The 19,404-nt window shown below is 48.7% G+C and overlaps 1 protein-coding gene across 17 annotated transcripts in view; it reads right to left on the minus strand.

Annotated features, from left to right (window-relative positions):
• The window catches only part of Bmal1 (basic helix-loop-helix ARNT like 1), a 96,490-nt gene that overhangs the window by 36,548 nt on the left and 40,538 nt on the right, over positions 1-19,404 (minus strand). For 12 of the 17 annotated variants that reach the window (XM_087211620.1, XM_004851450.3, XM_021263826.2 and 9 more), the window contains exon 3: positions 8,033-8,141. The exons of 4 other annotated variants lie outside the window; for them this stretch is intronic. The gene's annotated coding sequence lies outside the window, so the exon portion shown is untranslated. Of the gene's footprint in view, positions 1-4,000; positions 4,045-8,032; positions 8,142-19,404 lie in introns of all 17 variants that reach the window. One more of the 17 variants, XM_021263819.2, reaches the window with a different exon arrangement.

Below are 19,404 nucleotides of genomic sequence, written 5' to 3' on the forward strand. Positions count from 1 at the left end.
GCCTGTCTGGTCACAGCAGCCACTACCCCAACTCTCCAGGTGAGGCGTAAGGACTGAGGAGGCTGAGCTGCCTTGTTCAAAATGGCGTAGCAGCAAGCGGGGCTGAAACCCGGTGTATCTGGTCTCATTGCTGACCCTTCTAACCACCACCCTACTGTCAATCCTGCCTCCAAAAACCATCCCCAAAGTCAAATACAACAACACAGATAAAACAAAACCCCTAAACAAGCATTCCTAGGGAAGAAATGGGGGAAGTTATAAGAAGAAATCGCAGTTCAGAAAAGCTGGAGGAACCAAGCAAACAAGTTCTCTGAGCATGCTGGCAGGCAAGGCAAAGAGGGAAATACTCAGCCATCACTGTGCAAGTGCAGGAAGTTGATCAGTTAGTTCATCAGGACAGGCCTGAGCAGGGAGAGGGGTCCATCAAGAGGCTCTGTCTATGAGACCTGAGGAATTCTGTGTGACTCCCCTCTTTCCCTAAATGGAATTCTGCTGAGATACTGTGTGAAGCCCCAGGATGTCTCTGGAGTAGCAGCTTTCGATGGTGTTGCTTACTAACATGGAACACTTAGGAAAAAAGAGACAACAGTGAATGAACAGCCCTGACGCCTGCCTCATAGCTGTATGCTTACCATCTACTTCCCTGCAAAACCCCAAATGCCCCAGCAGGGGTCCTTGTGTCACCACCTCTGCATGCCCCCAGCCTACAAGGTCTCCGCCTGGGCACGGCACGTCCTCAGGAAATCCTGCTTCTCTTCCTCTGCCCAGAGGGCCAGCAAGTGGCCCATGCCCACAGCATGGGACCTGCCTCCGTGCTTGCTGAAGGACTGGACAGTAAGTAGTTCTTATCTGTTCCAATGGTGGTGGCCTCTGAGCAGAGGCAGGAGGGTACTGGGCCCTGTCCCATCTCTACAAGCCCCCCGGCTGTCCGTGCTTACTCTGACAGCCCGTGGGGAGTTTAGCTGCCTTGCTGAACCTGACGGTGGCCGGTGGGTTTGCATCAGGATCATTCAACAAGCTTTTCTGTAGCTCCTAGCAGAGCCTGGGTGATGAGGACACAGGGAGAAGTCCCCCGTCCTTACGTTTCAGGTGCCTCCAATGTAGTTGGAGAGATGAGTGGTTAAATAAATATGTGACAGCATGGCCAGTGCAACAGGCAGAGCCAGACTCGTGACTGTGCCAGCCGTGCGCTGCCCAGCTCCTGTGCCTTTGTGAATGGCAGAGATCTGTTGAGCCACTAGCACAACTTTCCAGCAGGTGGCAGTCAAGTGCCTTGAGGAAGGAGTGCTTTTTTTCCTACTTGTGGGGCATGTGTAAGATACAGGACCCGTGTATCATTATTATCACAATTGTTAGTTTCTTACTACATATTTTGTCATAAAATTGTTTTATTTTTTCATGAAATAAAGATACAGGAGCCGAACTGGAGGAGAAAATAATCAGCTTACTGGCTCATACGTGTGTGTGTGTGTGTGTGTGTACACGTGTGTGTGTACACATGTGTGTGTGTGTGTGTGTGTACATCCGTGTGCAGGAATGGGTAGTGGGAGTCGAAGAGGCCAGGAAGAGGGTGGCCTGGAGTTAGTGCTGCAGGTGTTTGCTGGCAGGGGAGCAGAGGAGGGCATCTCTGTAGTGGAATTCCCGCCTGGAGAGCAAGCTTGTCAGGCAGCCGGTGAGCAGCTCCATCTGTGGCACTTGTATACTCCACTCTCCTGGTACTCGACACATGCTTAAACGTACTAAGAGCTGGGGCAGGGGATTTAGCTCAGTGGTTCCGGCACCTGCTGTGCAAGTGCAAGGTTCCAAATTCGATCCCTGGTAACTAAAAAAAAAAAGTACTAAGAGCTCGCATTGGGAGCTATGGGGCTGGATGGACATCTGAGACCTCCCAAGGGGCGGGGCCTGTGAATCTGGGCACTGTGTGAGCCAGAACAAGGACAGGCTTTGAGGAGAAGCCCTCCAGGGCAGTGCAGGGAGAACTCCCGTCAATCTGCAACAGGCTGAGGGTTGACAGAAGGGTGCAGAGACCTAATGAAAAGTCATCAAATGGGCTAGCACACGTTCCCCATGGGCATGCCCCTATTCCAGCCAAAACAGGTCATTTCGTGATTAAACAGGATGTCTTCCTAGGCCACTGAGAGCAAACCTTTTAGAGCTTTCAATGATACAAACAGACTGCTGGTTCGCCACCACTGTTAGGCTTTGCCACGCTTCTCACCGAGGGGCAGGGGTAGAGAAGAAGCTATAGCCCTGCAGGCCTGCTGGGTGGATTCTCAGGCCTGGAGGTGATCAGGGGCACGGGTGGGAGGTGGCCCAGTGAAGGCGGAGCACCAGATCTGTCCTGATGGAAGGCACTGGGTGGACAAGCAGTTTGGGGAGACAGCTTTTCACAGGGGTGATGGACAGGACTGCAGAGTGACTTGGCATCTCAGGACCCCCAATTCCCCTTTGAATGTTCACAAACCATCTAAAAGGAGAACTGATACTGTTCCGTGCTTTCATCTTCTACACCCATTTTAAAATAGTGGTTAAGAGAGATGATGGTCAGGTTCCAAATCCTGCATCACCAGGCACTGGAGTCTTAGGTCCAACATACACCAGCAGTGTGACACTGGGCACACGCCTCACCTCTATGCCACCATCTCCTGACCTGGACAACTGGGATGATCACATGACCTGCCTCAGAACGGCAATGCAAATTTTAAAAAAGACACGAACTGCTTAAAATGGTGCCTGACACCTACCTAATAGGCCCTCTGTAAGTGTTAACTACTGCTATTTTCTCAAAAGCCATCGCAACAGGCTCAGGCAATGGTGAAGGACCTCTCTCCATTTCACAATGAGGAAACTATGCTGAGAGGGTGAGTGACTCGAGCAAGGCCCATGATTCTATGGGAAGGTGACCTAACCCAGGTCACTCCTACCTAACACCCGGTGTGGCCTCCATGCAAAAGGAGAAACAGACACATTCCAGAATATGCAGGGATTTAAAAATTCCTCAAACCAGCATCCTTAAAGGTCTATTAACATGGTGTACTTTCCATAAAAATTGAATGATTCCGTGTGGGGGGAAAGTGCAGGTGCCATGTAAGTATGGGGGTTCTGGGTTAAACAGACGGGTCTCTCTTCTTCAGGGCTTCCTGGACATTTAGAGATGCTCCCAGAAAGTCTGACATCTTGGGACAGTAGTCTTTAATTCCTCAAGTGTATGCATCCACACACTATTTTTTAAAATCTAGTATGTAAAGGGCAAGAGTTTGATGGAGGACACAAGGGGGAATTCTACTCTGTAAAACCATTCAGGACTACAGATCCCCTGCCCTGGGACTCTGCTGATTTCTTTACCATGAGCTGTTATGTACCAGCCTTTTGGCTCCTCTGAAGCAGCCTGTGCCCTGAGGCTCCTGCCCCATCTTTCCCATGATGGTTGGCCTCTGGCCAAAACTTGCTCTCTGGCCTAGCACTGCCTTTTACCTCCTGGCACCCTGTGACTCAAGCCCACTTCCCTCTGCCTGGACCCCGGAGGATAGCAGTGGGATCTGAAGTTCCACAGAACTCCCCGGGGCTGCCTCTCCCAGCACAGGGCTCAGGCCTTGTTCTCTCTTACACCCCAGGGCCCAGCCCAGAGACTGGCACCAGGCACCCTGCATCTGGGGTCTGGGGGGTCTATATCTGCCACATTCCTCTGCCTCACCCACTGAGCTCTGGGAAGCTGCCCCATGCGGGCATAGCTCTCTTCCTGACCCTCACACACCCGTCACCATACCCCTTCATTCACAGAGATCACAGGGGACAATCCTGGATGGTACCCAGGACCCACGAGTCACGCTCAAGGGCTCAAGAACTAAAGACGCATCAGCCTGGCCCCTTAACTTCACTGTTTTGTGTTTCTTTGGTTTTTTGTGTGTTTGTTTTTGTTTCTTTTTAAAGCAACAGAGCAAGAGAAGGGACCTGGACCTAAAGACTCCAGGAAGAACACTCTTTTCACTAAAAAACTTACTGCCTGCAGTTGAAGAAAATTCTGGAAAGCATCTGCATCTTGTTCTAAAGGAAACAAAAGAATGCACTGCTGTTATTTGGTGGCAAGGGGAGAGGCTGGTGCGAGGGAGAGCAGGTAACAATGGGGCTGAAGGGCCTCTGCATTTCCGGTTGGGCACTCCTGACAGACAGGTGGGACAGGAAGGGGGTGCTAGGCCCCAGGAAGGACTGGGCTCAGAGGAGGAAAGCCACACTCCTTCTCTGAGGATACAAGGGTGAGGGGAAGAATACTCAGCAGCACAGAAGGAATACTGAGGCACCCTGTCTGGCGTGGTCTTCATCTTTTCACCACAGTGAAGAGTAAGGCTGGCCTCAAAGCGGGATGGCCCTGAGGACAGGCCCAAAAGCTGAGCTTGGGGTGGGTGGGGGCTGCAGAGAGCAGAGCATCCCGGACAAGGCCAGCCACAGGTGAGGATCCAGGGCTGGCCACTCAGGCCTGCGGCCTTCCCAACACCTGAGCAAGCACCCTCGCCACCAGGATCTCAACCGGTGGTGGGGTGAACAAAAGGGCGAGGATTCTGGGTGCCGAGGAGGAGCTGGATGAGGCTGTTGGCAGTACAGGGTCTCCTGGTCAAATCTTAGGGGTACCACCTAATAGCTGCACATCCCGGACAAACCAGGTGACCTGTAGGAGGCCCATCCCAACTCCTCCTCTGCAGAGCGGGGAGGACTAGCCTGCCCTGGGTTGTTGGGAAGACAGAATGAGCTGAATATAAGAGTGCTTAGCACGTTTAGTCAACCACAGTCCCAGAGATGCACAGTGGGTTTCACCTGGGTCTAGGGGAAAAGTATGGGGGAAGGCTTTGGGAAAGCTGGCGAAAGATGCAAACCTAGATTTGAAACCTTGGGGAAGAAGAAGCTCATAGATGGTGAAAAGAGGTGGGCAGAGGCATCATGAGGAGCTCAAAGTTGGGGAGATCCAAGAGAGTGACCTCTGGGAGCCAGAAGTGCGTGGAAACAGAGTGGGTTAGCTGGTGAGAGGAGCCTGGAGTGGGGCTAGAAGACATCTGAGGCCAGCATGTGGCAGCAGGAAGCACTAACGCTCCAGAGACTAAAAGGTCAGTGGACTTTTGAGTCCAACCCTTTGGTTTTATTAAAACACCCACAGCCAGGGAGAGAGAGGGAGGAAGAGAGGGAGGGGAAGGGGGAGGGGGAGGGGAGGGGAGGGGAGGGGGGAGGGGAAGGGGGGAGGGAGAGGAAGTTCTGGTCTCCAGGAAAGCTAGGGCTGGGACAATGAGGAAGTTAAGTCACTGGGTGATGAATAACAGAGTTTTGGCGGTGCTTAAGGAGATGAGAAAAGGTCAATGACCCCCCCCCCCAACGCTGGGACAGGACCAATGGGAGGAAAAGGCCAATCCAGGGGCCATGGCTGCTGGTGGAGGGGACTAGGGGGCTCTGGTGACACCCCACACTGGGCTCAGGGGCACCGGGGCCACATCCAGGTTTTAGCTGCCAGCACCCCAGTCTCGAAGCCTCCACCAACACACTGCTGCAGAGCACCCAGGAATGCCAGGTAATGTCTGAGGCGCAAGAACTGGTAATGCGAAAAAATTTCCACCACAAACCACATGTGGCAGCCCAATTTCGATTCGGGACAATGTTGTAATAATGAAGACACTGTTAGTGTGCTGGCCCAAGATCACTCAATCTCTCCACAAATATTTGCCGAGGACATCCAAGTGCCAGGCACTGTTCTCATCGGCTGTGCTGGGGATGAGGCGGGCAGACAAAACTCCTCATCCTCGTCCTCGTTTGGTCTGCAGGGGGAATGAGTAAGTAGATTCTGCTGGACGCTGGCTGAGGTGGGAGGAGGGTCGGGGGGAGGCAGCCAGGAAGGCCCGGGAGAGAGGCGACAGAGCGCAGCGATACAGGCCGACTGGGGGCTGCTGAGTGCAGGACAGCAGTGGGTGACAGCCAGAGGACAAGGGAGGGCCTGGCAGACCTGGCGAGGACCTGGCTTTGACTCTGCGGGAAGAGAGAATCCCACTAAGGTTTCAAGGGTGGCTGCCACCGGGAGAAGAGACCGTGTGTCCTGGGCCCGGGCAAGATGGCTCACCCAGCTCCCAGCGTTGGGCACAGAGGGGCGAGGAGAGGCTGAATCCTGGTGGGGAGAACAGGCAGTGGACCTCCTGACTGTCTAGACGTGGGGGTGGCAAGGAGGCTGGCAAATGCACAAGGCCCCAGGCAAGGGGGGCCTGGGGTGAAAAGCCATCCAACACTCAGCCTGCCAGGCCCACGTCCCTCTGACAGCTGGCCCAAGAGCTGCCTTTGTGTCCTCCGCCATCCTAGCGACACGGCTGAGTTACTTCTCCAGTGACCCCACTGCTGGGTGGAGGCATGACAGGGATGACACCTGCCTCCCTGCCCTCCTGCAACAGCAACCACCTCCCATTTACTGAGCAGCAGGGCAGGTGCCTAGGACAGTGCTACCCCTCATTCTGTCCTTAAGTGGCCTTGTCGGAAAGACACTGTTATCAACATCATGTCACCGAGTCGGAGAAGTGGAGCATCTTGTCCAAGATCACACAGTTGGAAAAGGGCAGATCGGGGACTGGAGTCCAGATACGCCCGACTCCAGAGCCAGGACTCTGCACCCGCCTTGTTGCTTCAGTGACTCAGCAAATAAAAGCAAAAGCTCAGTCCCAAGTGGGAGAAAGAGGGCAGGGCAGGCTCACACCCATCGCTCCTGCCCAGAGCCAGGCTGCCAAGACCAGCAACAGGCACGCAAACTAGGCAGAACCCTGGGGGAGGCAGACATCTACATCTAAGGGCTTGGCTAAAGGTTAACCAGACACGGCTTTCTATGTGGACTCTGAAGGCCAGATTCCCTTTGCAAGCTGTCCTCTTTCCTGCCCTGGCGAGCGTCGTGTAAGCTGTGGAGTCACAGAGCCCTCTCTCACCCCAGATCTGAGCTGTTCATCTCAACGTATCCTGACCCTAGGCACAGCCCTAGAAGATCCTCTTGGCTAAATCAGAATCAGCTCTTCCTCTTTCACTTGTCTCCTTCCTATGTGAAAAATTTAAAAACAAAAACAAAAACTTCAGAGATTTCAGTTTCACTTCTCTGAGCTGTAGTTACTGTAGGGGAGTGTTGAGTCCAAGGACATGAACAAGCCCGAGTTGCACACTCCAGAAGCATTTTATGAGAAAATGTTTAACGTCCGATCCCAACATAACAACCTAAAAAGAGGCCACACTGCAGACTTCTATTCTGTGCTGGTCAGGGATGTTTTGCTGAGGTCTCAAAGAACTGATTCCAAGAGAGGGCGGGTAACTGTCCGGGTCTGACAGGCTCCAAGGCTCTGACTCAGGTGCAAGATCTTGTAGCATCCTCTCTGGATAGAGACAAACCCACACAAAATCTTCCCTGAAAGTGACAAAAGGCAAGTTCCTCAGTGGAAAAACAGAGAAAATAGAAAACCACAAAAAGGTGAAACAGAGACCAACAAATACATGAAAACTCACTCGACCTCACTGTGATCAAAATATAATAAATAACAAGATGCTGCTTCCACTGCTTAGACTAGCAAAGATTACACTTCCAAGATAAAATCAGTACTAGTGAAGATGCAGTCAATGGGCAAGAAAATCTTTTGTGAACCAGAATATAAATGGTACAAACTTTTTAAGAAAATTGGTATGAAGTATCAGAAGCTTTAAAAATGTTTATCCCTTTTGACAAATTTCATGCGTAAGTAGCATAAATATTATGACTAAGGACATCATCTGCTAAGTAGAGTTCACTTAATAGATAAGTATCTATATATAGATATAAGTATATTAACTAGTTTACAGAGATTTTCTTACAGCATTATAGTAAGGTATAATAAAAACATCTAAATGTTCCAACAGAGAGGACTGGTATATTTAAGATGAAATGCAACTATTTAAATTATACTTTAAAGTGTATAACATGGGAAATGTTCCTGCAAAAATATTAGGTCAAAAGGGACACGTTCAATTATATATACAACATTCCTGACCCTGTACTTACCTATAGAAAACAGATGAGAGGAAATTCACCGGAATATTAAGACTGCTGTCTGCAACTGGTGAGATGGGCCCGTTTATTTTACTGTAATGCCTCAATCTTCCACGTTTTTCTAAATTGAACATGAATTATTTATATAATTAAAAATTTAACAACAATAACAAAAGGACTGGATAAAAATAAGCCAAAATGTTAACAGTAGTTTTCACTCAGGCTGAGATGATGAATACTGATTTTTATTTTGGGGTTTTCCATCCATTTCAAACTTTCTCTGAGAGTACGCAACACTTTTGGACTAAGCAGAACCACAAACCTTATCATTAAGTGCTGAAATTTATTGTAATCATATCAACATCATATGAAAGACAACTAGTTTTAAGATACAAATAATAAAATGGAAACAAAGTCTTTGCAAATAGGGAAGGGTGGAGGGGGTGAAGGGAGAGCAGGAGAAGGGGAAAAAATAAGAACCAAGATACATCATGTAAAGGTACAAGATCCTAATGATGAATGTAACTGTATTTTACACCTAAAATGTACCAATAAACTTAATGGAAAAAAAAGATACAAATAATAAAGGACAGGGAAATCTTCCAACACCGTTATACCAGACTATGGCTTTGGGAAATGTTTAATACAGGAAGCGTTCAGGGGCTCCCCACTTACTGACAGCACCAAAGCCCACTTAACAACTGGCACCCTGAGCCCTGTGTCTGTTCACGTGTGTTGGTCTTCAGTGGCGTACAAGGCTCCACCCCCGGGGCACGGAGTTCTGCAGGGAGCCCTCTCTCATGGGGACCCCCCTGGGTGCCAGACCCCTGGTGTCCTCCTGTAGAGCCCTTGGGTTTCACAGACAGGTGAAGGTCCAGGAATGGAGCAGGGAGCCTACAGGAGCCTGGCAGCATCCCCCAACTTTGGCCTTGGAGTCAGTTCACCAGAACCCATTTCTTTCCTGTGTCTGGCCCACACACAGCTCTCAGGGTATATATGTACGGTATGTACACGTGGGAGGGTAGAAAGAAACAGAGATGGCGATGATGAAAAAATATGAGGATGAAACAGTTTCTGACTTTAGGATCACATGTTTTCTACAAGGGCCAGGGGAACATTCAAAACATCCTCTTTCTCTAACAAACAATAGACACAGTTAAAACTCTGATTTCTACATATCCTCATGTTAAAGGCTATCTCTAAGAGAGAAATGAAACTATTTCTTTTTTATTTCAAGTCTGACCTCTAGTTTTTCCATCCAGCCAATTTATAAGCTGACACCATGCATGAATGCTCACTTGCTCTCTCCTACCTTCAAAGATAAAAGACAAATATTTTCAATGTGCTTTTCACTCTCTTGAAATGAAATTTGTCAATAATATCACCTGCCAAGACTTAACATTACAAAAACAATTAGTGTAATGATCCAACAGGAACACAAAAAAAGAAAGGGATTAAAATAAGACAATACGCAAATCAATATGCAAATGTTGGGCACGGCTACACCAGAAGACACTGTGAATGCACAAGATGCTATAACTTCTCAAAACAAATAGTTCTCATATACTTCATAGTTGCAAACTTGGAAAATTCAGTACACAGTAAAAACATGCAAATATTATTTATGTGCAAAAGGAAGTCAGATTCTAGGCTGAGATAATTATGTGCAGAGTTTTGCCTACATGAATGCCCACTGAGTATCAGGCAGTTATGTAGATGGACAATCTTTTGTTCCCCAAGCTCTACATCTACTAGCACACTTCCCTTTTCCTGGTAAAAGCCGGGTCCCGGTCACTGAGACAGCCAAGTCACCCTCACATTTCCAATATGTCCTACAGGGGGTGCTCTGTACCCACTCAGAACCAAGTAACATGATTTACCCTCTCGCACAGCCAAAAAGAGACAGAGATTAGGATATTTACTCAAATCCATTTAGAAAATCAATGGCAGGCAGGGCTAGAAAAGGAGAAGGAACAGTGGAGGAAGAAGGAAATTATGATGCTAATATTTACATTTATCACCGCTAGACACTGTGCCAGGTGCTTTTTGTTATGCTCACTTGGGGCCTCATCTAATCCTATCAACCTTGCTGGGTAGAGCTTGTATCACCCCACACTTCAGGAGGCTGTGTCTCCGGTCAGGGTCTGGTCTCACTTTCACTCATGTCACACACAGGTTTTAGCCAGTGCTTTTTCTACGGCTTCAAGCTGCCCTCCCTCCAAGTCTCCAGGCATACACATTAGGGACCAGACCCTTCTCTTTGCTGCTTAGGTCTCCGGGATGCACGCTGTCTGAAAAACAACTCACACAAAGCAGGCGGTTCAGTCCCAGCTGCTGGGTGTTCTGGCCCAGGTGTTCCTGCACACAGGAAGTAGACTCCACCCTGATGCAGCCATAGGTCATCTTTCTCCCACTCCGGGGGTCCTGGCCTGAGCCACCAGGAGCCATTCTAGGGGACAGAGCATTTGGCACCTGCACCTCAGGCTTTGGAGGGTAGGTGGTCAGAATTTTGTTCCACCCAGGCATGGCCAGGGACATTATGAGACTGAATACCACATTCACTCAGTTTGAAAGGCAATCTGGGCTTGCAATTCTTAGGCCTCTCTCTCCCTCTTTGCAGGCCCTGTAGCCATGACTAGGCACTTTAAACAGGAAGCCTACTGTGGCAGACATCATGTTCAGGACAATAAAATATTAATAGCCCATATTTGTCACCTTGATCTAATCCACCACTTCAGGAGCCCTTTGGGGCCCGGCAGAGCAAGCACGAACCCATGTGCTGGTTGGTGACAGTGCAGAGGCCTCTGCTCCTCAGTCCATTTTGTCAAAACAGACTCTGCAGAGGTTTCATGGAAGATGGTTCAACTCAGGCTGATGTCAAATGATTTCTTGCAAATTAAAGTAGGGCCAGCACAAGCCTGGTGCACCATGAGGAAAAGGTTGTGAGATACTGGAGCACCAAGAATTAAGAGTACAGGCTCTAGACCACAAGGTCTGACTTCCCATTCATTCCTTCATTTCCTCACTGGTAAAATGGGGATCACAATGGTACCCACCTCATACAGGGGGTAGGGGTGGAGTGTTGTGAGCAGAAAATAAGACAAAGGACAATACAGTGACGCCCAGCATATGGGAAGCCCTCACTCAATGAATATCCCCTGCTGTTAGTATTCTATTGATTGCCATGTCATAGACAGGAAGGTTGGAGGCACCGGGAAACAGGTTCATGAGTCCAGGAGCACTATTTTCAGACTTCTGAGGTGGAATCACGCCATGCCGAAAGACCTTTGCTCTGGGTGGCCACAAAGGGCAGAAGAAGGTCAATGAGGAAACCCTGGCAACAGGTAGATTTGATGTCACGGTCAGGAAGGGTTTTCTAAGAGCCAGATGTGTCCATAAGGAGGGGTAGGAGGCCTGGAGCACAGATGCCCACATGGGCTTGGGACACTGGCCTTCAGAAGTCACACGGATAGGCCTTCCTGCACCAGAGGTTGGCCAGGGGTGACCTTGAGGCCCCTTCTAAGGACCAATCTCACTTGGATAATGAGCAAAAAGCTGTGGATAGCTGGGTGTGACTGCTCAGGCAGAAAGAAGGCTGGACTTTGGACCTGACAGCAAACGCGACCTTCAGAACTTTCACTTAGAACACTATTTGCTGTAGTTGTTGTTGTTATTGTTGTTGTTGTTGGTGGTGGTGCCAGTGACCACTAATGGCTATGAAACCAAAAGTTTTTCTTTCTTTTTTCCAGTACTGGGGACTGAATTTAGGACCTTGCACGGTGCCACTGAACTAAATCCCTAGCCCCTAAAAGCTTTTCTTGAACACCTGCTGGATGTCACAGCAGTAATCAAAGTGTAAAATGTTGGAAAATTTAAAGACAGTATCAATGACTAATGTCATTCTTATCTGGAGGCACTCAATTACCAAGTGATCGGGTCAGCTGACTCCATGGGCTGTGTCTGAGACAGGAAGTACCCCAACCTTCTCTCTGGTGAAAGATTCAGGGGTCTTCATTACCAGTCTCTTAGCACTGAACCACAGACACAACTCCCTGGCCTGGATCATACCAACTCAAGTTATCTGAGCCAACGTGCGCACAGAGATACATTCTGGGCCATAGAGCAAAAGGCCTGGAGCAAGAAAAAGAGAAAGAGAAAGAAAAAGGAAAATCTGCTCCCTAAAAGTTGGTTCAGAGGCAGGGCACGCCACAAGGCATCTTTCGTCATGAAAATACTGCTACCGTTACAAAATATACAAACTAAAAGTAAGATTTAAAACTAGAAACTATTTTGCCAATAAAAAACATTTGTACTGAAACTACACTACACATTCAAGGAAAAAATATAAAATTCCCAAACCACAGCCCATCAGCTATGTCCCAAGTACTTCCTGGGTTCTTGTTACAGCTAATTTCTATAATCTCAACTCTGAGAACTCAAGGGTGGCTTTGGGTATCAAAAGACTGAGAAGAAAACATGCCTGAGGATGACCTTGGGGCTATTGTAACTGTTCGGGCAGTGCCTGGCGCCATGTTTGAGAACCACTGTCTGGGCTGGTGAGCCCCTAACTGAGCAGGAAGGTGGACCATCTCTTCTCAGGGAGCATGGACTCAATAATCCACAGGCTCCAGCTCTGGATCCAAGCCGCCAGATCGGCCCACAGCCCAGATTCCTCCATCCCCACCTTCCTGCTCCTCTGCAGTGGCAGATCATGTCCTAGCATGTCACTGCCCTTTACTCTCTCTTTGGCTGCCTGTGGCCAAATCCTACTGTTTCTTCCTCCCCTGAAACCACTCCTCTCCCACTTGTTCCTCTCCCCGCTGGCCGCTACAGCCTTAATTTAGGCCCAGACCACCCCCCTCCAGGCCCACTCACATCCTCTACGACCGCTGGCCTCCAGTATTGCTGAGAGGTGACTTTGCTGTCTATTCTCCCTCGGAAAGGTTTTCTGAGGTCCCTTCACCTCTCCCAGCTTCAGAAAAAGAGCGAATACCCAGAGCCACTCTGGTCCAGGGCACTGTGTCCCCATATAGCACAAGGCAAGAAAGGGGCACAGCTCTCCCTTCATGGGCCAGCTCCAGTTTATTGATATTGGATGCTAAGGTCAGAGAAGAGGCCACCCAGACCAGTTATTCTTCTGCCTGGGGACAAAGGATTAGAAATGCAACCCACATGTCACCCACAGGCTGCCCCAGGAAAGGGCGGGACATTCTGTAGCACTCAGTGCTGCCTGTCCCCGGCCTGTGCCCCAGTCCTTTGCTCTCCTCCATACTCCTCTAAAATCTCAATGACCCACTCCCAGGGTCCCTCTCAAATTGCAATATTCATCTCTACTGCCACCTACCACTTAAAATGCACCATACGTTCCCTGCTCCCTACACTCGACAAATGTACTGCACCTTTTTCCATTAGAAAACGTTATAGCATCCATAAAGCTTCTCCCAAGTGAGTCAGACAGCAACTGATTTAACCTTTGCTTTGGTATCCAAACACACAGATTCCAAAATTCCTCATGCTCACCATCCCCACCATTCAACTCATCTGTTGTATATACATATAACTCAGTCTGCTTATGGTACAGCAACTCTATTTTGGTGTCCTTGTCTTCTGAGACAGTGAACCCTTGAAGTGTAGAAATCAGATCTGTTTAATTCATGGGTTCCCAGACTCAGCATAGCAGAGCACTACTGCGGAGAAGCCCAGAGACCCCCACCTCAGCCCAGCTCTGCCATGACTCCCTGGGACCTGGGCGACAGCCCCTCTTTGGAACTCAGCTTCCCTTTCTAGGAAGGTGTAGTTGAACTAGAGGGTCTCAGAAGTCCCATCCAGCTCTACCACACTACAAGAACGCAGGCAAAAAGCACTGGATTCGTGCTTCCCATGACTATGTGGGTTATAATCACTCAGGCTGAGCTCAGCGAGATGGCACAATACTGCTCCTTTGAGTGGCACAGATCCGCCACTGCAATGCGCGAAATCCTAAAGTGGTTATTTAGTGTTATGGGATGTATGCTTGTGCAGCTAAGTATAATGGACAATGAAGAATGATTTTATCTCCCTTTGAGAACATACATACACTATTCTATATTTGTACCTTCAATCTCTTAATTTAGATAGGGAGAACTTTTTCTGATCAGCTCTCACTTGCCAATAATTTTGTTCTACATCTAAATGAAGAATGGGAGTCATATAAGTTCACAGATTGAATGGGTGGCTGATTTGCAAAGCCCTTAGAATGTGGCTGCAGGCTGACGCTCGCAACCCCATAATTAGACATGGCATGCTTTGCAACGATGTATTTTTTACTGTTTTTTAATAACTCAGTCTTCCTTCTGGGATGAGGGGAAAAATGGAATTTGTTAAAAATAAATCGAGATTTAGTGGCTTTTCAGCCTTCTGTTGCTTGTTGCTCAAAAATAGTCTATAAATAAGAGAAGCCCTGCCCTATAGTGCACTGTAAACACCCACAGATACTCAGAGCCAAATTCTTCCAATTATGACCCTGTGCCTGTTGCCAGGCTACTGCGAGGACCTACTTGAAAGGCAGCCATCTAGGCCATTTCCTGATTAAGCTCCCCTGCAGCAAGGAATCAAGGCCTGCAGCTTTGGCATCATATATAGTCTCAAATAATTGTTCCATGTTCTTGAAATGGAGTCTTTTCCTCGTGATAGAATTACCGTTCAGAGGTTAGCGAAAAACCACCACCCATTCGTCCATCTGCCTGGGCTGTTTGTATGTTTAAGATCTGGGTCGTCATGTGTTGGATTAAAATCAGGTAGCAGAAGTGCATTCACAACCACATCTCTAATTGTGTTGAGCAAATCAGGGTCACACAAAAATAGGTCAACTATTGACATGACAAGTGAGCCAGATGCAGCCTGCCCTTCTGCCCAGCGGTTTCCTCGGAACAGTTTGGGCCACCGCTGCCCAATGCATCAGGCTGAGGTGGTCGTTTAAAAGTCCCCAGCACACCCCAAGAGCGGCAACGTGGTTGGCTTCAGGTGTCGGTCTTACTGCTCTGCAGTTCAAATGTCAGTACCTGAGTTGGGCCTGCGCTGCCCCTCGGCTATTGTGCGGCTTCCACAAGCCCTTAAAGAACCAAGAGGTTGCAGCACACCACCCTCTCACCAAGAGAGAAATTACTTCCAGCTCCTCAGAAACCAGGAGGCTCAAAGCAGCACTGAGCAAAAAGGGCTCTGGCTAGAAACCAATAACCCTCCCACCCCAAACCGGCCTCTTCATTCACTATGGGCTCAACTGGGTGCCAGAGGCTATGATTCCCAGCCCAGGAGCTCCAACTCTGCAGGGGAAGACTGTGACTGAACAAGTATCTCCCCAAAGAGAACTGATTTGCACTCCGTGGTCAGATTTTCCAAACTCAACTTAGGGAGGCAGCACTGTTTAAAGCAGGAATTCTGGAACGCTTGCGACCCAAGAGTCACAAAACGCTGACCCTCTCCAGAGAGGTCTCCCCTTGCTGTGTAATATAAAGTGGTCCTTCCTGTGAGTCTCACACTGCCCCTGGTCTCTAACCCCTTAATTACAGACATTATCTTGTGCACTTGTGCCTGCTCTGTTTAGAGCGTGAGTAGCAGGAGAGTAGAGACTCTGTCTTGTTCTTGACTGTTTGCAGAGCCGCTGGAACACTCACTGGCTCTTAGTAGGTGGTCAGTAAACACCCAATGAAGAAGCCAGGCATGGTGGCGCATGTCTGTAACCCTATCCAAGGCAGGAAGATTGCAGGCTCCAGGCAAGCCTGGGCAATTTAGCAAGATCCTGTCTAAAAATAAAAAATTCAAAAAGGGCTGGGGAGGTAGCTGAGTGTGATGGCCCTGGGTTCGATCTCCAGTACCAGGGTGGGGGAGAAAGCCCACTGAAGAAATGCATGCCTATCAGACCTCTGCAAGAGCATTCTATAGGTCAGGCTCCTGAGTCCCCCCAGCTGTGCAATGAGGTGACTCTCCCAGACCTCTGTACACAAGAAAAATGGAGGCTCAGAGATGGTACCTGATTTGCTTTGCTCAGAGTTGCACATCTAATAAGTGATAGAAGTGGAATTCAAAACAGGGCATAGACAGTTCTAATCCTGGTTCGGTAATGAACATCTATTGCTTTTATAATTCAGAAAAAGCAAAGAAGAAAAACTGTGGAGGAAAAACTACTCATCAGAGACAGCTTTGTATCGACTGATCTACTATACAGCAGATTCAGTGACTGCCATCAAAATCCAAGTCTCATTTCCACCTACAAAGGGCACTGGCACCATAGCCAGAGCAAGAGGAAGGACTCTGGGGCCTTTGTTCATTCCCTGGCAGTAACAATCATTACTGCTGTCGCTGTCAGAAACAGCGGCCTTATTCTCAGTGGTTCACTGGGAATGATCCAAGGAGAAGCCTAGAAGCCAGGTTGACATAAGGAGTTAAGGTGCTTGGAATCTGCCTTCTCCCAAAACCTTATCTTGAAAACTGGAAAAATACATAAATAGGGGAAAAAAAGCATATTATTTTAGAATTGAACTTTCAAAAGCTGTAAGTTAAAAAGTAGAGATTTATATTTACCTGAACTGGGACCATTAACCTCTGCTGAAGCTAAGGATATCTCCCTGTACAATCTACAAATCACAATAATATTCCTGTTTGTCTTATGTTTTATAGCCAAAAAACCCTCCCCAATCTGTCTGTTAGATGCACACATGGCTTGAATTTATGCACAAATCTCATCAAAATGGACAGGCTAGTTCTAGTGTGTGAAGACATTTCTCAAATATGAGAAATAAATGCAAATGGCAAATATGATCAAACAGGAATGTCCAAAAACTATCAGGATGCTTGGCAGCCTTCAGACACATGCACCCTAACTGAAACGTATGCCTCCATGGTTGTAAATGAGGAATGGCACATAACCCAACCTATGGGATCAGGAATTTTTAACTGGGATCCCCAGGTAGACTTTGGGGAAAATGTCTCATGAAGAGTGCTGGGCTTGTAAGTATTTGTCACATGAATTTTTTTTCTGGGCAAAAAGTTTATAAATTTTACCCGATTCACACATGGAGCTATGATCCCCAAAGACTAGAAGCACTCACCCAGCCTGCTGTGCCTGTTTGATTTAGACAGTCCGGCTGATGAGGGAAATTTCCATAGGGAAGATACCCTGGCTTGCACAGGAGACAAGCTGGTATTGATGGGGTGGAAACTTCCAAGCTCCTGCCCTGACAATCCAGCCACTGGGAACTGCTCATTCAGTGACTAAAAGGAGGCCTCTGGCTAACAGGAACCAAGAAACTGCTAAGCCTTATGTTGAGCTCACTGTCCCTGACAGGGACAAATGGCACACCCAAAAAAGAACAGGCTAGCCAACTCCGGGACCAGAAACTCAGACAAGATAAACTTGGGGGTAACAATGTGGGACAGGAAAAAGAATAAAAGCCTTGGAGCCAGGCAGCTACTGTGTAGCCGGAGCCCTGGGACAGTGATGATGGTGGTGGTGATGATGACGCCGACGCTGACACTGACGCCGATGGCGGTGGCTACGAAGACAAGGACTCTATCTGCAGCCAACGTGTTACGGCTTATTGACAGCACAATATCTAACACACAGTAAACAAGCACTTCTGCACTTATACAATAGCACATGTTATTTCATTTCCACAGCAACTCCCTATATTATCTCCATTTTCCAAGTCTGGAAAAATAAAGTTAAAAAGATTAATTGGCATTCCCAGGGGCCACTGCTAGCTGGGATTCAATCCGGGTCTGTTTACCTTAAGTCCATACACTTACCTGCTATTATCATTAAAAAATGATGATAATTCTAACTACCCTACATTAGACAGAATGCAGGTGAGGTGTTTAAGGCCCTGCCTGGCACGGGGGAAGTTCTCTAGTGCTCGTGATACTACTCGTGATACTGCTCTGATAGGGGGACTTTGGGGAGTGAGAGGGGTGGCAGGGGGAGCACCTGGCTCCACAAACAGTACAGCCTTTCCCTTCACAGGGCTGGCAGCATGAGCAGGGACCCAGGACCAAAGTGTTGGGACTGGGATGACACGCCTCTATTAGGAGCACAGAGGGACTCCCCAGCAAGACGGGCAAGAATTACTCAGAAATAAAAGGATTCCCATCAAAACTTGGAGGGTTGAATTTTGAGAAGAAGGAATAATTCAAGCACAAAAAGACAGTCTCAGAAAGGCCATATCAGAGAGCTGGGAGCTGCTCTGCAGTCTCCATGCACAGTCTGTCCCCGAGAGTGTGGTCAGGGAGGTGGTGTCAGTCAGTGGCAAGGCCTAGGCCAGGAAACTGAGCCCCCTGGAGGTCTGACTCCTCGGTACTGGGGGAGGGCAAGGGCTCCCATGCATTAGTGAGGGTGATGCTGAAGCCCTGGATATCGGCCAACCCGGCCTAGAACCTGGGTAGAGTATGCATTCTAGAAAAGGGGGTGGCAATGTGTTAAAGCAAATCTGCTCTGAGTCACATATGGACAAATGCAGGCACTGCAAGCGAGAACCAACGTCTTAGTGAGGTTTGGCGTGTGAAGACCAACAGACCCACCTGCAGGAGGAGCATCACACTCGCTGACTGGCACCACCTCTGTGACCACACTCTCAGGGACAGAGTGTACGCGGTGACTGCAGAGCAGCTCCCAGAGATGCAGCACCAATGGCACTGCACAGAACATGCACCCAGGGCTCATGTCTGCTTGGTACTGCCAGCCTTTTCCCACACCAGCTCATCCCCTCTTGCTGTTCCTACAAAGGCATCACCATACCAAGTTATCCCACTAGAAATCCAAGACACTCAGAAGTCTGCGGGTCCCGTCATCTGTCCCCTCTTCTCCCCTGCAGCACAGGCTAGGCAGCAATTTCCGGCACCATTTTCACAGCCTCTAAAGTAGTTCTGCTGCCTCCCTCCCACAGCCCGGCCCCCACACTACCACCAGCTGGCTTTCTAAAATAAAAGTGCTGACCGCGTCACTCACCTCCTGGAAGATGTCTACTAGGCCCGCGCCTCCTGTGGCATAAACGCCCAAGTCTCGGCTTGCACACTGGCATGTGCTCGCTCACTCACTTGTTCATTCACCCATCTAGTGTTTCATCATCGCTGCCTGTGTGCCAGGCTCAGTGTTTAGCTCTGGCATGGTGAGTGCAAGAGACAAGAAAGACAAAGACCTTCCTCATGGATTTAGGCAAAGAGTAAACAAGAAGACAAATATACAGTATAAGCTCAGGTGGCGATGGGTGCTGATGAAGAAAAACAAAGCAAGGTAAAAGGACAGAGTGGTTGCTGGGGGAAAGAGTACAACAGCGCTTTTTTTCGACCGGTGAGAGAGAGAGCACATGAACGGAGACCAGAACGGAGGGAGGGTGCGCCAGGCCAGACGAGGG

Source organism: Heterocephalus glaber, unplaced genomic scaffold (genome assembly GCF_053883595.1).
Source record: "Heterocephalus glaber isolate CG9 unplaced genomic scaffold, H.glaber_assembly_v1.0 deba00001428, whole genome shotgun sequence".
NCBI classification, from domain to species: domain Eukaryota; kingdom Metazoa; phylum Chordata; class Mammalia; order Rodentia; family Bathyergidae; genus Heterocephalus; species Heterocephalus glaber.